The 23,439-nt window shown below is 39.3% G+C and overlaps 1 protein-coding gene across 10 annotated transcripts in view; it reads left to right on the forward strand.

The window, feature by feature from the left end:
* Nucleotides 1-23,439, forward strand: part of COLEC10 (collectin subfamily member 10) — a 432,701-nt gene that overhangs the window by 141,138 nt on the left and 268,124 nt on the right. For 7 of the 10 annotated variants that reach the window (XM_067017928.1, XM_067017927.1, XM_067017926.1 and 4 more), the window contains one exon: nucleotides 833-980. The exons of 2 other annotated variants lie outside the window; for them this stretch is intronic. The gene's annotated coding sequence lies outside the window, so the exon portion shown is untranslated. The remainder of the gene's footprint in view (nucleotides 1-832; nucleotides 981-23,439) is intronic. One more of the 10 variants, XM_067017923.1, reaches the window with a different exon arrangement.

Consider the following 23,439-nt stretch of genomic DNA (forward strand, 5'->3'; position numbering starts at 1 on the left):
ATTGGCTATGTATAGGAGTTACATTTGGTCATTCAAAGAAATCAAACATTTGATTGTATTCAGAACAATACTGCTTCTGGCCTCTGAACTAGATAACACTTCTGCTATCTCTAGTTCCTCTGATACAGTTCTGCAAACACTGCAGCAGCTATTAGAATACTTTCTGCATGAACTTTGATTCTTTTAAGTGTGACTGTGGAAAAACCAAAGAGAAAATATAGAATTAGTATAGCAGCAGCAGGCTGGCCAGACTTAATTCAGATCCTACATGTACAACAACTTTTCTCAGAGCCACTTAAAGCAACCATTAGGATTCCAAGGAGAAGGAATGATCAAATAAATAGGTGTCTTTCTCTCACCTCTCTGAGACAGAACTTGGTTCAGGTTCACAATCTGGCAATGGACACATGTGTGCACAACTAGGGCTGCAGAAAGCCTGGTTTTACAAAGTAGATGTGCACACAGTGGCATAGAGCTGTGGAAATAATGTCCTTTTTATCTGGTTCCCCATAAAGTGAAATAGAAAATGGAGAGGCAGGCATGACTGGGAGTCTGGGTGGAACTTCTCCAGCTCACTTCCTGCTTGGTGGAATTGCCTTCAGTGCTGTGTACTTGCCCACAGCCTGGGGAAACCTGCAAGCAGTCCCTTGGCCTTGTGGGAATTTGTGTAACCTGTTTTGCTAAGTCTGACTAAGGCACGGTGTGCAGGTAGATAATGAGAATCTAGCAATTAGAGCTAAGTTTTCTGTACTTTTCATGTTCCAGACACAATACTAGTCTATTTAATGTTCTTGGCAACCCTATAAGTGCTTTTATTATTCCCATTTTACAGGTAAAGAAACTGATGATGAGGGAGATTAAATAATGTGCTCAAGGACATACAAGGTACACGGCAGAGCTGGGATTTCCTTCAGCCGTCAAACTTTATGTCCTAAGCCTTAATCATTATGTTCCTGGATATCCAGTACTTCACAACACAGGTAAGTGGAGCCTCCATTTGCAAGTAGCTCTAAGAGCATACAAGCATACTATGCCAGGAATCCAGAGGGGTCTGGGAGTGCTAACTGTTAGAAAGTGAAGCATGTAGCATCCTGGGATAGACATGGTCCTTTGGTTTTGGGGGGGTAGGAGAAGCCAAATATACAGACTGCAGCATCAGGAGTGGTTGGAGCAGATGTGTGGTTAGAAGGACTTGGAATAGTGTCTTCCTGGTGATCCAAAAACAGAGTTTTGCAGCCTACTGATGAACCCATTTTGAAGAAAGGCTGTGGTGATTTTCTTTGAGCCTAAAATTTCTTATCCTCTGCTCAGATAGGCATCTTTCATCATTTTAGTGCTCAAATCCAATATTGGTATCAATTGAATAGGAAAACGGTAGTTATTTTTCATTCAGGGGTGAGTTTAAATAGATATTTTTGTTTTGGCTGTAGGAAACTATAATGAAATTGAACTAGCCTTCCAAATGCAGGTTGTACCATGTAATTAGGTGGATAAACATGGCTGAAGAAGTTAGAACTGCATGAACCTTTAACAAGAAGCAGAGAAAAGAATATTATAGACATTTATTGGTGAGGATATAATTCTGACTGTGGCCAAAGGAACAATGTTTCCTTGACGATAGCTTTACCTCTAGCTTGAGTAAACATGTGACTTTGTTTACTGCCCTGAGAGTGTTTCAGTTGAAGATAGTCATTATTCATTTTAGCTTTTGACATCAGAACTAGAAGGCACTGATGTAAAACCTCTTATTCATTTAAGTTTTCTTAAGGAGTGCCTTGATTTTGTGTGGAAAAGAAGCACAATTTAGGGTACAAAACAGAAGCCTGACTCAGGTGTTTTATATATGAGGTTTAGGTCTTTCTTTGAAATGAGGGAGAGTCTGAAAAAATGTGATTTCTTTCTATGCTGTATCTCCTCCAGCCATTTTTAGTGAATTGCGTTGTACAGTGTTTACTCAAGCCAGGTTTCTCCCGGGTGTTTTTGCCCCTTTGAGGCCTCTGGTCATCTTGTCAATCATTTTATGTGTTTTATGTCGTTGGCATGTGCTTCACAGGTAATTAGGAAAATAACAGTGCAATAACACCCTTGCACAAATATCTTTAAGCATTAGTGAATAGGCCTGTGGGAGAGAAACTGAAAGGCGAGACCACTGGGCCAAATTATAAATGCATTTGAATGTGATGAACATTATGAAGTTACATTGCAAAAAGGCTCTGTTTGCGCTCTTGCATCGAGTGCATGAAAGTGTCCATTTTCCTGCACTTCTGTCATCACCAGATATTATTATTATTTTTTTTTTTTTTTGCGGTACGCGGGCCTCTCACTGTTGTGGCCTCTCCCGTTGCGGAGCACAGGCTCCGGACGCGCAGGCTCAGCGTCCATGGCTCACGGTCCCAGCCGCTCCGCGGCATGTGGGATCTTCCCGGACCGGGGCACGAACCCGTGTCCCCTGCATCGGCAGGCGGACTCTCAACCAGTGCGCCACCAGGGAAGCCCCAGATATTATTTTTTAATTTTTGTACATCCAATGGGTGAAAAATGTCATCTTAGTGTTGTTTTAATTATTTCTAGTTCCTCGGTAACCACAAGGTTGAATATCTTTTAATATTCATTGGTGATTTGCTCTCGTCTTTTTTTTTCGGTACGCGGGCCTCTCACTGTTGTGGCCTCTCCCACTGCGGAGCACAGGCGCCGGACGCTCAGGCCCAGCGGCCTTGGCTCACGGGCCCAGCCGCTCCGCGGCACGCGGGATCCTCCCGGACCGGGACACGAACCCGTGCTCCCTGCATCGGCAGGCGGACTCTCAACCCCTGCGCCACCAGGGGAGCCCAACTCTCGTCTTTTTTTGAACTGTCCAAATCCTTTGTGCGTTTTCCTAGTGATTTCAGTGCGTTATTCTTAGGCATATAAGAGCTATTAATATTATGAATATTGATATTTCCACCCCACTGTTCCTTGTTTTTTGAAGATCTTCTTTTTTTTTTTTTTTTTTTTTTTTGCGGTACGCGGGCCTCTCACTGCTGCAACCTCTCCCGCTGCGGAGCACAGGCTCCGGGGCGCAGGCTCAGCGGCCATGGCTCACGGGCCCAGCCGCTCCGCGGCACGTGGGATCCTCCCGGACCGGGGCACGAACCCGTGTCCCCTGCATCGGCAGGCGGACTCCCAACCAATGCGCCACCAGGGAAGCCCTGAAGATCTTTATGATGTCTTTCAAAGTATCTAATTTGAAAGATTTAGTAAAATCTACCAGTGTTTCTATATGTACTCTTTGAGTTTTGTGTGCTACTTTGAAAGACTTTCATATCTATATATATAGATATATATCTCCTATAGTTTTTTCTAGTGCTTTATGTTCATAATTCAAGCCATAATTTATTAATAGTCTTCTTAGCATCTGTTTCCTTCTAATGCTTTTTGAAGCTTCTTTTATACATTTAAGGCTTTCATTTGTGTATTTAATGAAATATAGAGCTTATTTTTTTCAAATAGATATCTACTTTTTCCAACTGCCATTTAAGTAACACATAATTTTACCTCTAAATTGAACCATCACCTTTATCACATAATACATTGTTATATATGTTCATTTCCACACTTTTATATTCTGTTCCAATTTATTTGTCTATTCTCGACAGTCACCCCAATGTCTTAATAACTGTCACTTTATATTTTGATTTGGTACATTGAGTTTCGTTTCTTTTGATACAGAATTTTTTGGCTATTCTTGGAAGGTACTCTTTTTGTTAACTTTGGGAACAGCTAGTAAATATCCTGTTGAAAAATCTCAGTGGAGTTTTGGTTGAAACCACATAGTATATGTAGACCCGCTAGAGAAAAGAGAGTCATTTTTCCAAGCAAGGGTGTCTCCTTGCACAGGATGTCTGCCAGCATGTTATCAAGAACTGGTGCCTCTAAAATGTTTGCATTGCTCAACACTCCCAAAGTTAACAGTGAAGAAAAATATTTCTCTTCTCTCCCTTAATGAATGTTAAGTCTAAACCCTGCCTCATTTCATCTGCAAAATGAAACCAAGAGCCTAGGATGTCTGCCTGGGTGAGTTCTGGACATATCATTTGAGAAGCTTTGCCATTTGGCTCTAAAAGCGATTCACAATGGGATTCCTGCAGGATGTCAAAATGTTGGAAAAATTATGAAAACCTGGGACTAGATTATTTAGATTAGATCATCACATTTTCAATGAAGACCAGTTTTATTGGATTGTATAGCTTTTATCTAAAACTGTGAACACATGACTCCGAGAGTGCCACCCAATTCAGTTAATTCTCATTCAGAAAAATTATTAGTAAAACTCAACAAGACAACCTACAAATATATTATTTGACATTATATACACCAAAATTATTAGATAAATTAATAAACTTTTCACTTTTCCTTTTCTTCTTTCCAACAATGCCTTATTTTCTTTTTAAAAGATTGGAGAAAATAGATCCAATCTCCAAAGTGTAGTTTTTACTTATTATAGTGTTGTGAATTTTATAAATTGCAAGCAGATCTGAATGTTGAAACAGCTTGAGTAAATAAATTTTTGTATCTCCGTGTAACATAGTTATTATACAGCATTTTGAAACAATGAGAGATGGTTTGTTGTATGTAATGGCATGAAAGGTTGAAGCTATATTATTATTATTATTTTTTTTATTTTTATTTATTTTTTTTTTTTTTTGGCGGTATGCGGGCCTCTCACTGTTGTGGCCTCTCCCGTTGCGGAGCACAGGCTCCGGACGCGCAGGCCTGGCGGCCATGGCTCACGGGCTTAGTTGCTCCGCGGCATGTGGGATCTTCCCGGACCAGGGCACGAACCCGTGTCTCCTGCATCGGCAGGCGGATTCTCAACCACTGCGCCACCAGGGAAGCCCGAAGCTATATTATTGAACAGAGGTGAATCAATCTGTTGTAAGCATATAGGATATGATCCATTTTTATTTAAAATAATTTGTAATAATTTCTATTAAACACCACAGACATATTTAAAGAAATATGAAAAACAAGCACTCACCTTGGAGTTGGGAAGTATAAAATTATAATTCTACCTTATACATATTTATATCATTTTAAAATTTTACAATGAGCATATATAAGTTCTATAATGAAAAACAGTAAAAAATTTCATTTTGGAAACCACAGTTTTTAGATATTTATTAATGGTCTTCCTTCCTATAATAACCTTTTATTCTAATCATAGATTATTGAGAGTTGACTGTGGTTCAGAAATCATGTTTTCTTCTGCTACAACACTCTCTGTAGATCCAATTCAGAAGTATTAGCATTATTACAACTTCTTGAAAGATTACTAAGTGCCAGCCACAGAACTGTGTGTGTTACATCGCCTCATTTCATCTTCAGAACATTCCTTTGGGCTAGATATTGTCCACATTTTAAAGTTAATCAAAACTGAATTTGAGAGTATAAGTCATTTGCCAAAGTCCTTCAACGAATTAATCAGCATAGTAGAGAATCGGACTTTAGCTTCTGATTCCAACTATGGCTTCCCCCAATATCCCACAAAACAATTTCCATATGGAAATTCATAAACACAAACTAGAGAGACTTTTCAGGATTCAAGGTCACAACCTTTCTGTATTTCTTTTGTAGATTAACTTAGTAAGTTTGCCCAACAATCAGAATGCATAAAGTGCATAGTTGACACTGTGGAAAATAACTATTTGCTTAGGTCTGTAGCCTTCAGATCTGTTTTCTTGGTGAAAAAATCTAAAGCCAAGCATCATCATCTTTCTGTTAGTTTGCTAGGACTGTGGTAACAAAGTGCAACAAACTGGGTGTCTTAAAGAATAGAAATGTATTGTCTTACAGTTCTGAAGGGTAGAAGGCCAAGATCAAGGACTCAGCAAAGTTGCTTCCTTCTGAGAACTGTGAGAGAGACATTCAGTTTCATGCCTCTCTCCTAGCTTTTGGTGTTTTGCTGACATTCTTTGGGGTTCCTTGGCTTGTGTAAGCATCACCCCAATCTCTACCTTCATCGTCACATGCCTCTGTCCCTGTGTGCTTGTCTGTGTCCAAATTTCCCCTTTTTATAAGGACACCAGTTATATTGGATTAGGGCCCCACCTGCTCCAGTATTCCTCATCTTAACTAATTACATCTGCAATGACCCTATTTCAAAATAAAGTCACATTCCGAGATATGGGGGTTAGGACTTCAACGTATAAATTTCAGGGGACACAATTATGCCATGACAGAGAGTAACTTCCTTCTCCCTGGGCCCAAGGAACATGCTGCAGGATCCTCTCTTCACATTCATAAGCTAGATGTCCCTCAGCATCCCACCATCTGTGGGTGAGAGCATCACAGTTCTGTGCGAAAGTCCTTCAGTATTCTCTATTTTCCTTCACTGTTTAGACACTTTGAAGAAGACATTTGATTTGAGCTTCTTGTTTATACTGAAGTCTTTGCTTAGGCAACCTGATGCTAGCTTTGCATGGTTACTTGGGAGATGCTGTACATTTTAGATTAGTTTGCCAGACTTTGGGGGTAAAAGTAACTTCATTTTTCAAAACCATCCCATTCATACTTCAGAAGAAATGCAGACCTCTGTATGCAAAGCATTATACTTACTGGGGCTTCATACATTTCTGAGGCAGGACCATCATCTTAAAAACGTACAGTGTCAAACATATATATATATTTTTTTTTTCTGAGTTGCAATCTCCTAGAGTAACATAGAAAATAACTAGAAGCTTTGAATTGGAATTAGCACTCGTCAATAATTTCTTGTACCTAAATAAAAAACCTGTGATCTTTGGATCAGGTTTTATGCTTAGATGTAGCTATGAGGATGTTAAAAAAAAAAAAAAAAACTCATGGTGGCAAACACTGAGACACTGCTACTTTCCTGCATATTCCTTCTCTCTGCTTCCAATTAATGCAACCCACTTTTTAGTAGAGAAGCAACACTCTCTATTTTCCTCTAAGGAATTCCTTGTAGCCAAGCCTGTCCTCACCATATGACCTGGTTTTGGCTAAAGAAATGTGAGCAGAAGTCTATTGGATAGAGCTTTTGGAGGAGCTGTCATTTTTGTTTTAGCTTTTGAGGAGTTGTTTTTGGTTTTGGGTGGTTTTTTTGGTCTCAAACTGTGACACTATCATTCTTATGGTTGTAAGATTCTTGTTCTGCCTTCACCTGAGCGGTAGTCAGAAAGATGAGGGAAGCAGAAAGGGCAACAGCTACATGCAGCTAAGAAAGCTGGAATGAGTTTTGGTGTTTGAGGACTTTCATGAGCAGCTGCGACAGCCCTGAACTTCCCTCCTCTGGACCTTGTTAACATGAGAAAAATAAACTCTTACTGGTTAATATGCTATAACTGGATTTTTGATACATGCCGTTGAGTTCAATCCTGACTGATGCATGAACCGTGTCATGTTGGACAATATAGTGCCACCAGCTTGAAAATGCTTCTGCTGTTTCCAGGAGGGGCTCCCATCAATGGGCTCTCACTGTAAGAGTGACAGCTACTATGACTTCCAACGGATAGCAGTGGTGACAGCCTCCAGAAGTCTGGCCCTCCGCAGCAGCTCTGGGAAGCAGTGGATCTTTGAATTCCTTGTCAAAGCTTTAGTGTCTCTCACATGTCTCCAGCAGGCTCCAGGCAGATACTGGGTCCATGTTAAAAGGTCAGCTCAAGATGTTTTTCCAAGAATCCTCGGAGAGCGTGTACCTGTTGAGTTATCTCCTGTATTAGTTGGGCAGCACATTAAGTCTTTCAAAGCAAAATTCTCATAGGGAACTTTCTGAAAGCTCTCTGGAATTGGTCTGAGAAAATAAACTGAAATCCCACGTGGTATCATAATTTTAGTGTTTATCTACTTAATTTTGCATTTTCCTGAACCCAGCACATCTCCTAATGCATGTAAGTAGGAATTCATAGTCTTTAGTTGTTTACCATTTTTCTGGAGCATCAGGAATTAAGTAATTAGTAGGCCTGACAAGAAACTCATTTTCTTCTTTCTAGTTATCCTTTGAGACATAAGGACATGGTTGGCAAGGGATGGGGGAAGGAGGAATTGGGTGTGACTACGGATAGTCCTGAGGTAGCAAGGTTACTTTTTGGTGTCATGAGATTGTTCTGAAACTAGATAGTGGTGATGGTTGCACAGTTTTTTGAATCGACTAACAATCATTGAATTGTATACTTTAAAAGAGTGAGTTAGATGGTATATAAATTATATCACAACAAAGTTGTTATTTTAAAAACAAAGTCAAGAGTATCACCACAGAGCCACTGAATGAGAACTTTATGGTGTGACTTGGGTTCTTTATATGATTCTGACTCATATATGTCACACCGTTCTACCCCCGAGGGATGGAACTCCACACACGTGCACATACACATGCACACACATATGCCTATATAAAACACCAACTACTGTGCTAGGGTTCTTTTAAATGCCTTTGCTTTCTTGTCTGTTTTCAGCCTGTAGCCTCATGTCCTACACATAGAATGTTGCAGAACATAGTCTAGGCATCATCGAACGCGACCATGAAATACTGCCCATGAAAGCTTTATTTCTTCTTTTCCACCATTCAACTTCTTAATACACTGCTCATGAGAAGTTATTTTGCTTCATGGAATTTGAGTTGAATTTAAGAAAACAAAAATTGAAATGCCCAAACGGTATAGTTTCTGTTACTGTCATGAGCTTTCTAAATTATGGAACACTCAAAGTGTAATAACCTCGTGAAATTGGCTATTAGACTACGTTTTATTCATCTTTGAATTCCAAATACTTGCCTGATGTGAACTTGATGATCAATAACTCTTTTGAAATGGACTATTTCTATTTGTCGTAAGGGAAAACTTCAGATGCTCTCTTAACTAACCTCCCTCCATCCTTTCCGCCTCCCCAAATGAAGTGACTTGAACAGGGTCTCTTGCCTTTTTTAATCGGCAAGTTGTGGCTAGAACCAAGGTCTTGTGTCTCTGCAACTGGTGCCATTCTTTCATCTTCATTCCAATCATCAAAACACAGCATTGTTAAACAATATTTCACTTAATGGTAATAAAGTGCTGCAGGATTATGGACATCCTTGGTGACAAACTAGACCTTAAGTTTGGAAGATCCTGGGAATAAATGTTCAAGAATGGAATTATATTTCAGCAGTTTGTGGCTTAGAATTTAGTAATTTTATGTTGACTTCTTTATATTAACTGGATTTCCATGACTCTTTCCCCTTGGATTGCAGTTGTAATTATGTAGCAGTTAACATCTTCTCTGGGCCCAGCATATCCCATAATTAGCTGTGTTCTCTCCACAGCGTATGACTCAACCCTATGTGGTTCTTCTATATCAAAGGCAGGGTGGCCAGATTTTTTTTAACCACAATAGTTGAGCATGTAGTGGCAGATGGCTGCACAACCCAAGTGCATTGGGTCCTTTTGAAGAGTAACCTCACCAAAAACAAACAAACAAACAAACAAAACCAAACCCTGAGATTTATTTTTAAAAAAAGGAAAGAACCTTCTTGGGGATGTTTCCAAACACTGCATCATTTAAAAAGAAAAGCATCTCCCTTCTCTCTCTCTTTTCCTTTTTTTTTTTTTTTTTTTGGAAGAACTAAAATAGAAATAAATGAGTTAGAACTTTGAGGTCAGCCTTGATCAGGAAGGAGGGCACTTCCTGGTCTCTAATCAGAGGTCTACAGAGGCTTACTCCTTTGAGCTAGGGTACTGGCTGTAATGTAGTTTGTAGTGGGAAGAACATAGGACTGGGGTCAGGAGACTCAGTTTCTTCTTTGTTCTGCTGCTAATTAGGTATCTGAAGCTTTCTGAGCTTTGGTGAATCCAACTACCTGAGATCATTTATGCAACACCACTATTGTAAATGCAAGGTCTTATATTATTAGGCCAGTTGAAAAATAGAGCACCTCAAGCTCCCTTTGCACATACACATTAATCTACATCTCTTTGTGAAGAATCCTAGGGAAGGAAAAGACTCAGTAGCTGCCCTGGTAAACTTATTACAGGCTTAGTGAAACTCACCATCGGGGAGTTCCTTATTCTATTAGTAATAACATATCAGAATGTAGAATGTTTTCTTCACCAGAATTCCATAGGGAAAACACCTATATTTGTGGGGAAAAGCATTAGAGTGGAAGGCTGGACTCCATGGGCATAAATATGAGCTTTCCTGCCCTGTACCACTGAAGGGAACAGATTTTCTTGCCACTCCTCAGAGGGAGGGTAGAGGAAGAGGGAAGAGGGTCATAAGGCTCGTACGATGATAGGGGTGCTGCGTGATGTGCAAGGTGACACTGCCCATAACCCTCAAATACTGAATTTTCTCAAAAGCGCATAAATGCTGGTGTATGTGTGTGAAGATGGGAAAAGGTAATTAGAGAAGTTGTGAAGGAACCCTATTTTACACTCACATTAATTCTGAATAATATCAAGCTTGGGTATAGGAAGGAAGCAGAGAGAGATAAGAGCCAAACTTGGGGACTGGCCGGAATATTATGAGAGCTCTGAATTTCCAGTCTATGGAATTGGACTTCAGATCAAAGTCAACAGGTCTTTAAAAAGTATTTACACCTTAAATATACCAGCTAACACCTATGATTTGTGCACTTTCCACATTCCAAATACTGTGCCAAATGCTGAAGTGCATTTCATACATGCATGCATGCAAAATGGAAAAATTATTCCTTTAAACCTTTACATGAGCCCTGTGAAGTGGGTACTACTATCTCAATTTCATATTTGGAGAAACTAAGGCTCAGAAAGTTTACATAAATTGTCCAAGGACATACTTAGATTCCAAATATGTGTGAACATTCATTAATTATTCATTACCATAAACATGTATTGAGCTCTTTCTCTGCTAGACATCAAAGGGTAAACAAAGATGATTCTAAAGTGAATCTTGCCACCGTGTACTTATTTTTAATCATCTAATAGGAGCTATAGGATGAGGACAGGGCCGTGTTATCGAGACAAATAAGGCATGGGCCATGTGAGAGGTTTAAATGCTGGCAATTTCAGAGGAATCAAAGGTCTAATTTCTCCCACCCCTTGGTGCAGTCTGAGTCCTGTTCTCTTGTGGTGCTGAAGAATAGCTGACTTATTTTCTAGATGTGACCCAAAGTCGTATGTTCTCTTGTTCAGTTATCATCAGTCATGACAAGGATTCCACCTCTTCATGAGTTCCAATACTTTTAATTAGTCTCTGTTGAAAATCCTTGAGGTCATGGGCTGTGGTCCCCTCCGAAAGCATGCTGCATTTCACCCTGTACATTCCCCATCCAGCGTTTTTCCTCTCTTCCAGCTCCCACCCTCGGTTCTTGTTTTTCTCTCATCTTCCTCCTTATCTCTTGGGCAGCATCTCTCCTTCCTCGGGCTACCACCTCTATGCATTCCCTTTCCAATCCTGCCCCGAAGAGATCTTAAGGACCTATTTTCCTAGCAAAGTAGATCTCTTTAAGGTAGAGTTTCCTTGTTTGGGATTTCTTATTTTATTACTAATAAGACAAACTTGTCTTCATGTAGTTTTTTATTTTTATTTTTGGCTGCACCGTCTTGATATTCTACTGCTTATTAGCTCATGATCTCTCTTAAATATCAGATAGGGGGTGTATGGATAGTACGATAAACACAAATCAGCCAAATATTTCATGAGCAACTTTCATAAAAATTTGGAGGGAAAAGCTAGAGGTGGCCTGCAGATTGCTTTTTATTTAATTTTCCCTATGTCATCAATTCTAAAGTAAAATTCACTTTCCAGAAAAAAAGGGCCCTTTCTTAATATATCGGTGTGATATTATAAAAACAATTTTCTATGTTGGAGCTAGTACTGGCCCCGAAGTCAGAGAGACTGTATAAATCTTAGCTCTACCACTTCATAGTTCTCTGACTGGACAAAATTATATTCAACTGCTCTGGGTCTCAGTTTCTTCATATGTAAATTGGGATGATAAAACTGTATATACTTTATAAAGTTATTGTAATGGTCAAATAAGATAAATATGTATTTAGAGCACAGTAGGTGCTCAATAAATGGAGGCAGTTGGTTAGACTGGGAATCTAAAACCTGTTTATTAAGGAAAGCAACTTTTGCAAAAATATAAAAATTCTCGAATTCCCACATTCTCAATGACTTTTACACACCAGTATTAAAAGGTAACGAATGGGTTGGCTACCCTTTGGTTTAATCCAGTTACAATTCTGTAGATATATAATAGGAGTGTTTATAATTGAGTTACAAACTTAGAGAAGCCTAGGGTTGGCATTCAGAGCTGAAAAAAATATCCCGCCCCTGAGTCTAGATTTCATATATCTGCAATTCATTTCCTGAGAAGCCTTCCAACTATGTGATTTTCCATAGCTGTAGGCTTTGTTATTATTATTTAAGGACTCTGTTGGGCAGTTCTGGCAGCTGCTGGCACAAGTGACTGTACATGGTGAGGGGCAGGCTCAGTATGTAGGGCGGGGCTTTCTGATTCCAGGGGAGAAGATTCTTCCTAACAACAAGGTAGATATGTATCTTATCTGGGAAATAAGATCTATGTGAGAAAGTAAGTAGGGGTCCACAAAGAGAGTGTGCTCACAAGCTGAAGAGTAATGATTGAACTTAATAAAAACTTCCATGTACAGTAAACCTCCATGTCCATGTTTGTCTTTTACATAAGAGACTACAAGGTAAAAACCTTTTGAACCAATTTTTCTAACTTTTATTGGCTTGAGATACCTGGTATCTTACAAGAAAAGAGTAAGGTAAAGTGATCAAGGAATAACAAGTAACTGCCATCATTTATTAAGAAATTATTATGTTCCTCCTATTTATATAAAGTAGATATTCTTAGTTTCCATTTTACAGATGAGGGTTGTGAGATTTAGTGACAGTAAATGATTTGCCTAAGGTTCAAGAACTAAGAAGTTATTTCCAAGAATCCATCCGTTCAACAATTTCCTTCCATCCAAAAATATACACCAAGAATTGTTTAGTGATATCATTTGCCTTTATTTTGTCCTAGTAGTTTCAAAAGACATTTTGCCAGAGATATATTTAGGAATGCTTAATATGGAAGAATCCACTTTGAAAGGTGTGAAGATTTCTTAACTTTTTCTATACAACAGAGTAGCTGGTCAAGATAGCTTCTAAAATCCACTTCTATGGAAAAAGAAATTTCTTTTGATTCTACAAAGCCCAATACCTCTTAAAAGCACAAGAAAGTTAATAATGAAAGATACATATTCAGTCCCAGAATACTGGAAGTCTTCAGCAGATTCAAGAGGAGATAATGCCATACAAAATGCAATCTGATTCTTTCTAGAATTTAGCTCCCTTGAGGGTGTGAAATCTTGTCTTTCTCTACTTCAAAGCGCTAATCACAGTTTTTGTGCTGTGCCCTTCAATTAAATTTTATTGAATGACTTAGGACTTATACATATCAGACATCTCCAAAAGTCTTCTTTCCATGTCTCTTTATGATTAAAGCATTTTATCACAAAATAAACAAACAAACATGAAACAGAACAAGGGTAAACACTTCTCCAAACATACAACATAGGCCAGTACATTAAGGAAAGTGAGATTATGATTATTTGAAATGTTACTGTATTAAAAGATAGGACCTCCCATTATTGACTGATGACTGGTTAGTGAGATTTTCTATAGGTTGACTCCTTTCCCATGGTGGTTATTTCCATTTTATTGGCAAAGAAGTGGAGGCTGATATGTAATAGAGTGCCTAAAAACATACTGCAAGTTGATTAGATAGGCAAGATTTAAATCCTTCTACTTAACCAACTAGGCTGACTCTAAACTCTGTTCCTCCTGCTGCATTGTACTCTCTCCTAGAACTGAAAATCAGTCCTGAAGTTCAGGATAACTTCCTTATACAGAGACTGCTCAGAGGTAAAGAATAATTCTCTAGAGGTATCTGGACCAGCAGAATCAGCCCACACGGGAGCTTTTTAGAAATTCAGACTCTTGGAACCCACTCCCTCCCTAGTACGTCAGAATCTACTTTTAACATCATCTCATGGTGATTTGTATGTAGACTAGTGTTTAGAAGCACGCAACACACATACACACGCACACAGCGTCTCACAAGGTGTTTCTTTAGAAGATAAAACAAGATTGTGCCTTTTCAAATAAGCCTCTTTCCATTCTTGGTAGTGAAAAATATTTGGACTGTTTTGATTTCCATCAGGAATATGGCAGAAGATCAAAAATTTGTGCTTTGGATTCATCCACTAATTTATTCTGCCAAATTGCTTTTACGTTATCAGTGCTGAGGAAATTAAGCCTCTCTGGGACAGTTTCTCACTGGAGGCACCGACGTTCACAATCTTTCCTGTAGAAGGCTAAGCAAATGGGCCTGGACATAGAAATTATGCATTCTGATAGCAAAGCAACAATCTTTCATGAGCTGCCTTGGAGCAAAGTGGGAAGAGTTCTGTGTTAATTTTTTACTGTCTTTTTAATTAAAAGTGTCAAGCCGTAGTCCCTGAGTTTCACCAAGAGAACTGGATTCTTCTCTGTTATCATCCTCGAAATGAAAGCCAATTGAACGAGCCATTTATTATTATTTTTTTAATCTTTTTTCCCCCTGGTTTCCTTGTTTCTAATTTTTCTATTTTTGGTGCATTTCAAGGTGAAACCCAGTCATCATTATTTGTTAACTTTCTTAACTTTGCATTTAAAGTCATCTTGGAACACAAAACAGATACCCACCTGTATCAGTCAACTGTGGCCACAGTAATACAGCATAATGGCACAAAACACCCCTAGCATTCAACAACAAGCATTTGTTTCTCACATCATGTCTGCAGAGGTGGGGGCTTGGCTCATCTAGAAAGAGCTTGATAAGGGCAGCTACCTGCTATGGCTCTGGTCCACAGGTCTCTCATCTTCCTCCTGGGACCGGCAGGCTGGGCGTGCTCTTCACACAGAGATGCAGAGGTCAAGGGAGCAAGCAGAACCATACCAGATTTTTTATTGCCTCATATCAGAACTGACCACTACTGTCGCCACTGCTTTGTTCTATTGACCAAAGCAAGCCACATGGCCAAGCATGAAGTCAGAGGGCCAAGGAGATTTATTCTACTTCACTTATGGGAAGAATTACAGAATCACATGGTAAAAGGTATGGATGGAGGAAGAGGTCTAGAGCAGGGGCCATTGCTCCAATCTATACCATCTACCACACTTCCTGTCTTGTTTTCCTGAGATTTTTGAAATTCAGAGATTCCCAGCCTCACATTTCTGATAGCAATAGGCATCCTGGTATATGTAACATGATAGATATTGCATGATTTCTTTCCCATATGCTGAAAAGGGATCTACTTAATGCTGTGAGCTCGATTTATTCCCAGTCCTCTTTTATGCTCATAGTTAATGTGACATTATAGAAAACCATGTCATAGTACTTACAAAATCATTTCAGTTACCTGATATTACTGATTTTTTTCCTTGCCTGATAGATAATATAGCCTTTCCGAGGTGATCAGACCACATTGGGGAGAATTGCTGAGTGTAAATAGTGGTGAATAATTCAAATGCCAGTCATGAATCTATTGAGAAATAAGCCCAAGATAGAAAATTCAAGGAATTCTTCTACGTATTAACAATATGAAAATCCTACTTTTCAACAACTCTTCAGATTATAAAAAATCTTCTTTAATGTTCTGCTTAAAGTACCATATGAAGAAAATGTTTTCCATAGTTTGGGGAAAAGACTGGCTTTAAAGTAAAGCCGAATGATTGTCTTAGGTGCTATGATTTGAGGTCTCAATATCTCCCTCATTGTCCCCAGTGTCTAAAATTACACCCTTAGAAAGTTACTCTTTGGGCTAAGATTTTATTGATTTTAAAGATATTTACCGCCAATAAGTGACCAGCACCAGTGGATGAGATGGTTTCTTGGTGAAAACCATGGGATCCCCAGAACCTTTGAACATGTAGTGATAGAGGATTATAGATCCAAGGATGCTTCCTGTTCTCATGTACCCAGTACCCTAAGCTAGTATTAAGGAGTTAAGTCCTTTATACTGTAATTCAGGATAATGGAGTAGGAGCAAAGATTATATTGCAAGCTCTGTAGGGTAGGTGAGTACTATTTCTAAATTCAGGAACCATAGTTACCTTTGAAGATTCGAAGAAAGCTTATATAAATTATATGAAAAATACTCCTATGAAATTTTACAAACATGGATCTCTTAAAACCCATTCATGAATTAAGAACCCATGGAATAAAGATGAGGATTTTTAGAGGCCCCTACGCCTCCTAGGTATTTCTCTATGAGCACACATCATTCCTGGTGCCCTGTAAGGAAATAATTTATAGAGATATGACTTATTGCATTTATGAAGTCCAAGGGGATAAAAGTGACCTGATTCAGGGTCAGACAAGATGGGCAGGGAACTGATGTTTCAGTTATGCTGCTGAATATATTAAAACAAGTCAGGCTTCAGCTTATAATTATAATACTTATTCATAAATGGTATTGATTGGCAGTTCATCTTAGGAACACTTGTCTGCCTGAGTTATATTTCGAAGTTCTCCTAGTGGTGACACTGAATAGGTGGTTGAACGTTTTGGTTAATGGGCAATGATGGACCTGCTCATTGGAAGATGTGTCTAAACAAAGTGGATATATGTCTGCAATTGCTACCAGTAAGGTGAGCCCTTCAGGGACTTCTGGATGCATGCACCAGTTAATAGAAGAAAACAAAACATGACCTAGGAAGCGGTGTGGTAAAGTGAAAACGCTGTGGCTTCAGGGTCAGAGAGATCTGGGTTTGAATTCAGCTTCACCAGCTGTTAACTGTATGATCTTAGGTTGGTTATTTAATTACGCTGAGCCTCAGATACTTCATCTGTAGAATGAGGCTGAGAATACCTGTTTCACAGTTCTGTTGTGATAGTGCATGTAAAGCACTTAGCTTCAGGCTTGGTACAAAGATGCTCAGTCTTTGTTCTCACCCTCTTTAAACATAGGACACATTCTAGATAAGTACTGTCCAATAACGGATTAGTTTCTTTGACTGAAAGATCATCAAGAGGGTCTATATTGGACAGCCTCTGTACAGGGAGCATCTGGTGGGGAATGCTGAGAGTGGGAGATGCCAGGAAGAAGAAGGACCAGGATTAAAGGAACTTGGGGGACCCCTCCCTAGTGATTTTTTCCTTCAGAGCCAGTCCTGAGTTTTCCCCCTGTCTCTTCAAGATCTGCCTATTCCCTACCTTTAACTCTCCCAACTGGTTGCTTCACACTGGTCCAGAAGGAATGATATTGAAACATGACTGATTTTCTCCCCAGATTTTTCACTTTATCTGCAGAGGAGAGCTGTGTAACCCTCTCTCTGGAGGAGTTGTAGAGAATTGGGAATATAATTGTAGCAAGGAATTTTATATTTTCCCAGGCTAGGATTTCTCAACATCAGCAGTATTGACAGTATGGACTGCGTAATCCTTTAGGTTGTCCTGTGCATCCTGTGCGAGGGCGTTTAGCCGCGTCGCTGTTCTCTACCCACTAGATGCCAGTAGTGTCCCCTGCTCCTGATTTGTGACAACCCAGACTGTCTCTAGACACTGCCAAATGTCCCTTGGGGAGAAAAATTGCCCCCAGTTAAGAACCACTGTTATAGCCCAACATTTTATTCAATAAATGGCTATTCCTCTCATGGTTTTTCACTTTTAAATTAACCTGTGGCTCCATATATATATATATATATTTTTTTTTTTCATCTTTATTTATGTTGCATAGATGTTTAACTAGAAACATGAGGGTGAGTAAATCCCACTTAAATTGTGGTCAACTGGACTTTTAGTAAAGCCAGACTTTGAGCTAGAAAATGTATGAGAGTCCAGTATTTTCTTTTCATGGTGGATTATAGAGTTAAAACTTGAATCATTAAGGGCATTTTTGATGCTGTATTTGCTAGAAATTTAAGAGGTTAGACTATGACTTTTAGATTCTCCTGCCCCTTTTAATTTGACCTTGGACAAGCTACCTTTTGGACTCTGAGAATGAGGACAGTCTCTGCAGATGGATTATTGTCCTCTGAGAGGTACCTCCATGCTACTCCACGGAGACTGAGGATAATATTGTTTTCTGAATCGTGCCTGCAGGAGCACTTCAGACAGGCATGAGGTGAGACAATGCATGTAGAGGATCTTGCACTATGTCTAGCATGGTACTTGGTAATGAATATTGACTCTTTTATCATTATCATTATTTTTATCACCGTCACTGCCCTGGTTAAACTCTAGTCCACATACAGTTAAACTGTAAGTGTTCGTTCACTTGCTTGTTGTAGCTTTTTTGTCTCTTGTCTCTTTGAACGATAAATTCCCACCTTATATTAGATTACAGTGGTGTTTATTTTGAGTAATTTAATTAGTAATGCAAATGTAGAAGCTTTATGTGGTTCCATCCAGTTCACAAAAATTACAGGAGTACACTGAATAAACACCTGGAAATTAAATAGTCAAGACCCAGAAGGTATTTCTTATGTCTTGTCAATGGCCTCCAAGGACAAGCAGGCAGTTTTAGCAGGAGCAAAAAGAGAAAAAAATAAAAAGTCATCATCGCTAATTGCTAGAATAATCCCAGGTGTCTCTGTGAGCATCAGGGCAAAAATCGTTTCTTTTAAAGCAGCCCTGAGGGAAGCTCATGGGCTATGGTAGCTAGAATCTCCTCCAAACCTGTGTTTTGCTTCTTTAAAAGGGCTCTATCTTTAAATCCCTGGATTACACAGTTCTGTGCTGAGGCATTGTGCTAGAAAATTATGGCACTGGATCAATGGTAGTAGAACCAGGTACTAAGAGATTGTTATAATTGGTACTTAAATGGGGTACAGACTATGAGGCCTCAGGCATTATTGCTGACTGAAGGGGGACCTGTGAAGAAATCTGGATGCTCAAGTCCTTTCCTCTGGACTTGAACAGGGAGGAAGGAAGTTGTGGCTGGGGAGAAGGGAGGGTGGGGGGACCCCAAACTCGTTACATGTACTTCATCAGGACACAAAGAGGGTTTACCTGAAGCTATACCTGTTAGTGGATTAGCAGTTTAGCCCGGGCAGTGTGCGTGACAAAAATAATGATAATGATAAATAGTCAATATTCCTTAGCAAGTACCGTCCTAGACACAGTGCCAGAGGCTTTATGGTCACATTCTGTAATTTCAACCTCACAAAAGTCCTGTGAGGACTATTACTAACCGTCATCGTGCAGCTGAAGAAACAACAAGATGGGAGCACGAAGAAACTTGTTCAAGTGGTAGAAGTGAGTTTCAAATTCAAGAGTAAGTCCAGTGCTTTTAACCACTTCTCTGTTGCGTGTCTCAAGATGTAGAGCATCGTGCAGATTGATCTAGAATCAGGTGGTGGGGGGGGTTCAAAGGGCCAGAACAAGCCAGGATCAATACCCACAAAACACGTGTCATGGTAACGCTCACCAGAGGCCTTGTGGCGAGTTGTTTCTGAGGAAACCTGAGGCTGCTCTGTGAAGTAACGTGGGGACTCTGTATTTTCAAGAGTGGAAGAATGGATGAAAGCATGTCCTGTTTTCCCCAGAAACACATCTAGTGGCCTGATATTGTAAAATTTAGCCAGTCTGGTTTGTGTAGATAATATTTAGGTCCAAACCCACTTTTTACTGAAATGCTTGTTTCAGTAATGACTAAGTTTCCTCCATACATAAACACATCTATTTTCCCTCATGTCTTCTCTCTGGAGCTGTGAGAATGGTTAGTGGGACCATATTTGTGAGAAATTCTTTGATTCACTTTGGGGAAATTATGCAAATACGTAATGTGATCATCTGATTTATACTACCTAGAGAGAGTTAACTGAAGAGGAAAATTAAATGATTAGGGGCCTAAGTAGATGATTTATGAGTAAGGGCTATAAAAGTTCTAACAAAAAAAAATCCCTATAAAGGTTGTTATGGGAGAAAAATGATGTAGGTTGGGACAAAGGCTTCTAGGTAAGATTAACAGGCTGAGATTGGAAAGAAAATAATTTTGTCCCTTATGACAAGTATCAAGACATTCAGATTAATGGTATATTGATTACTTTTATAGAGAACCTTATACCCTCCAATCCTGGAGGGCCTGAAAACAAAATATGGCAACATACAACATATTTGGAGGTAAGGAGGGTGGAAGTGGTGGGATATAATGATAAATGCTTTGGAGACCTGGTGACACAAGGTCATTGACTGCTAAGGTTAATGGCAAATACAGTTTCTGTGACAGTGGTGCTCAGATTTAGAATATACTAAAACATACATTAAGAGTTAGAATGCCTCTTTCAGACCATCTGTGATTTATAGACTCACATGTTAGCAGTATATAATCTTAGACAGACAGGGTAGAGTACTTCCGTAATGCAAACTTTCATGAGTGTTGGGCAGTTCTGTATCAGTGTTCAGAGAAAGCCTAAACTGTGTAACTCTCTTCAGGGAAATAGTAAAGCAATACTAGACAGGAACTTGTGAGCTGGGTCGTGTTATAGCAAGTGGACAGGGTGCCTGATGTCCTGACTACTTCCTGCCGTACATGTGATTTGATGCTAAAATTTACAGGGAATTATGAGTTTAGGAAAAAGGTGAGCATTGGATATGGGAGCAGTAGGTTGTCATTGTAGCAAGGTGAAAGAATGCTCATGAAATAAATTAAAGCAAGTATCAGCTCTTTTGGGATCAAGATCTGAGATGATTCATTTCATCGCAACAACTATCTATTGAGAAGCTTCCCTATGCACAGTAGTATTCTAGGAACAGAGGAGGAAGTGAAATGAATACTGCTGCTCATGGTCTGGTAAAAAAAGATACAAATTGACATTTAAAATGATCCTTGAACAAAAGGCAAAGTAGAGCAGTGGTAGGAATGGGAGGTATAAATGGGAGGAGGGGATAAGAAGGAATTCATATGAAATGAGATAATTTATGCTTATTCTTCAAATCCCTCAGGAGGTGAGGATTAGGAAGCTAAAAGGGATTTACAATGAAAATTTTTCCCAAATTAATTTTCAAGGTAAGTAAAGCTGCCTTGTTTTAGCAACTACCATGAAAAAAATACTCTTTTTCTAACTTATTTTTGGTTGTATTTCAGCCAGGATATAAGACGTGAAAGCACAAGTTTATGTCGATACATACAATATTTTTCATACTAGAATAGTGACTGGTTTTAAGAATGTTATTGTATAAACCATACACATATATGTGTAGACTTTGGAGTCAAAAAGACCTAAGCTTGAGCTTCAAATCTGCTGCTTTCTAGCTGTGTAACTTGGGACATTTAATATTTCTAAATATCACTTTTCTTATCTCTGAAATGGAGGCAACCATGAAGAGTGTGTGTGTGTGTGTGTGTGTGTGTGTGTGTGAACTACTCAGGCACAGTGCTGGAATAAAGCACTGTGTAAAAGGAATAAGTAAGATTTGGTAAGATTGGTAAGATTTGATGTGATGCCACCAAGACTGGAGTGTCAGCAGTCCTGTGCTGGTAAAGGTTTAACAATTAGCTCTTTGGGGGAAAAAAACCCATGATGTGTAATGTTTGCCAGTTCCCATGGTGTAAATACTCCTACCATGGTCCATTTCAAACTAACAACATGATGTCACTGAATGCAGAGTTAGAAATTTATGTGCATAATTGACTCTTATTCACTGGTGCAAACCAGGTTCAACAAACCACTGGATGTCAGAGTAGTGGAATTTAAAACTAAATAAGCTTGATGGTAAAATAAACTGTCGACAATTGAGACTGTCTTGTCTGGATAATTGTACCAGAATATACCCTGAAGGAACTATCAGCTCTTCTGGGAAGAGAGTTATTATTAATTCAGTAAGAGAAAATAAGTTAGACCAGGTACCATGGAAAGAAAAAACTTACTTCTCTCTGGGGCTGGTGAGTAGATAGGCTTGGCTGTAAATGGGGAAGCTGAATGGAGCCTTCCAGAAGGTGTGGGTAAGTTCATCTTTGCAATTGGAGGCAGGCTGGCACTCGGCAGGAAATTGTGCCAGTTTATCTTATGTCTCTAAGACTGGATTGTGCCCATGGGCTTTTAAGAGTAGAGATTTCCTGGAATCATCTTTAAGGTATGCTGTTACAGTTGTTTTCTGCTCTACAACATGGTAATCTAAAGTAATTGTTGTGTTATAGTTGTGAAATGTGTTAGAAAGACTAGGGTCCCCTTTCCATAGCAGTAGTAGTTTTGGCTCCTGAAAACTTCCAAACCAAATATAACACTCAATTACTGACTCCATCTTATTCCATGTTCAAGATATAAGGGTCTTTCCTTCTTGAATACCATCCTCTCTTAAGCTAGGTCCATGGCTTTTATATGCTTCTCAAAGGGGCACATAGCCCCAAAAGATTAAGAACCACTTATGTGTATACTACATATCTTGTGCTTTTTTACTGTATTAATTTTTTAAAATAACTATTGTATTGTACTTCTTTTCACTATGAACCATCTCAAATTCTCTTTGGCAAGAGGGTAATAAATCATGCATGAAAGTGGACAAATAGTGCTGAATGATGATTATTTATATGACTTAAAATTTCATGCTAGTTCCTCAAAAATTAAACAAGAATAATTAGATGACCCCAAAATTCCACTCCTATGTATATACCCAAGAGAGTTGAAAGCATATGTTCAATCAAAAACCTGCACAAAAATGTTCATGGCAGCATTATTCACGCTAGCTCAAAAGTGAAAATAACATAAATGTCCATCAGGGGCTGAGTGGATAAACAAAATGTGGTACATACATACAATAAAATATTACTCAGCCTTAAAAAGGAACTGAGTACTGATACATGCTAAAATATGGATGAACCTAGAAAACATTATGCTAAGTAATTCAGACACAGAAGACCACTTAGTGTCTGCTTCCATTTATACAAAATGTCCAGAGTAGGCAAATTCATAGACAAAATGTAGATGAGTGGTTGCTAGGGGCTGGAGAAAGGAGGGATATTATCCTGTTACTAGGTATGGGATTTCTTTGGAGAGCGATGGAAATGTTCTAGAATTAGAAGAGGTGACACTTGCACAATAAAATCTACTCAAGTGTACATTTTTATTTATTTATCTTGGCTGCTTTGGGTCTTCGTTGCTACGCGTGGGTTTCTCTAGTTGTGACGGGTGGGGGCTACCTTTCGTTGCAGTGCGCGGGCTTCTTGTTGCAGTGGCTTCTTTTGTTGCGGAGCATAGGTTCTAGGCACATGGGCTTCAGTAGTTGTGGCTCGTGGGCTCAGTATCTGTGGCTCGCGGACTCTAGAGCGCAGGCTCCGTAGTTGCAGCATACGGGCTTAGTTCCTCCGTGGCATGTGGGATCTTCCCGGACCAGGGCTCGAACCCATGTCCCCTGCATCAGCAGGTGGATTCCTAACCACTGCGCCACCAGGGAAGTCCCTCAAGTGTACATTTTTAAATGGTAAATTTTTG

Source organism: Kogia breviceps, chromosome 17 (assembly GCF_026419965.1).
Source record: "Kogia breviceps isolate mKogBre1 chromosome 17, mKogBre1 haplotype 1, whole genome shotgun sequence".
In the NCBI taxonomy this organism is placed as follows: domain Eukaryota; kingdom Metazoa; phylum Chordata; class Mammalia; order Artiodactyla; family Physeteridae; genus Kogia; species Kogia breviceps.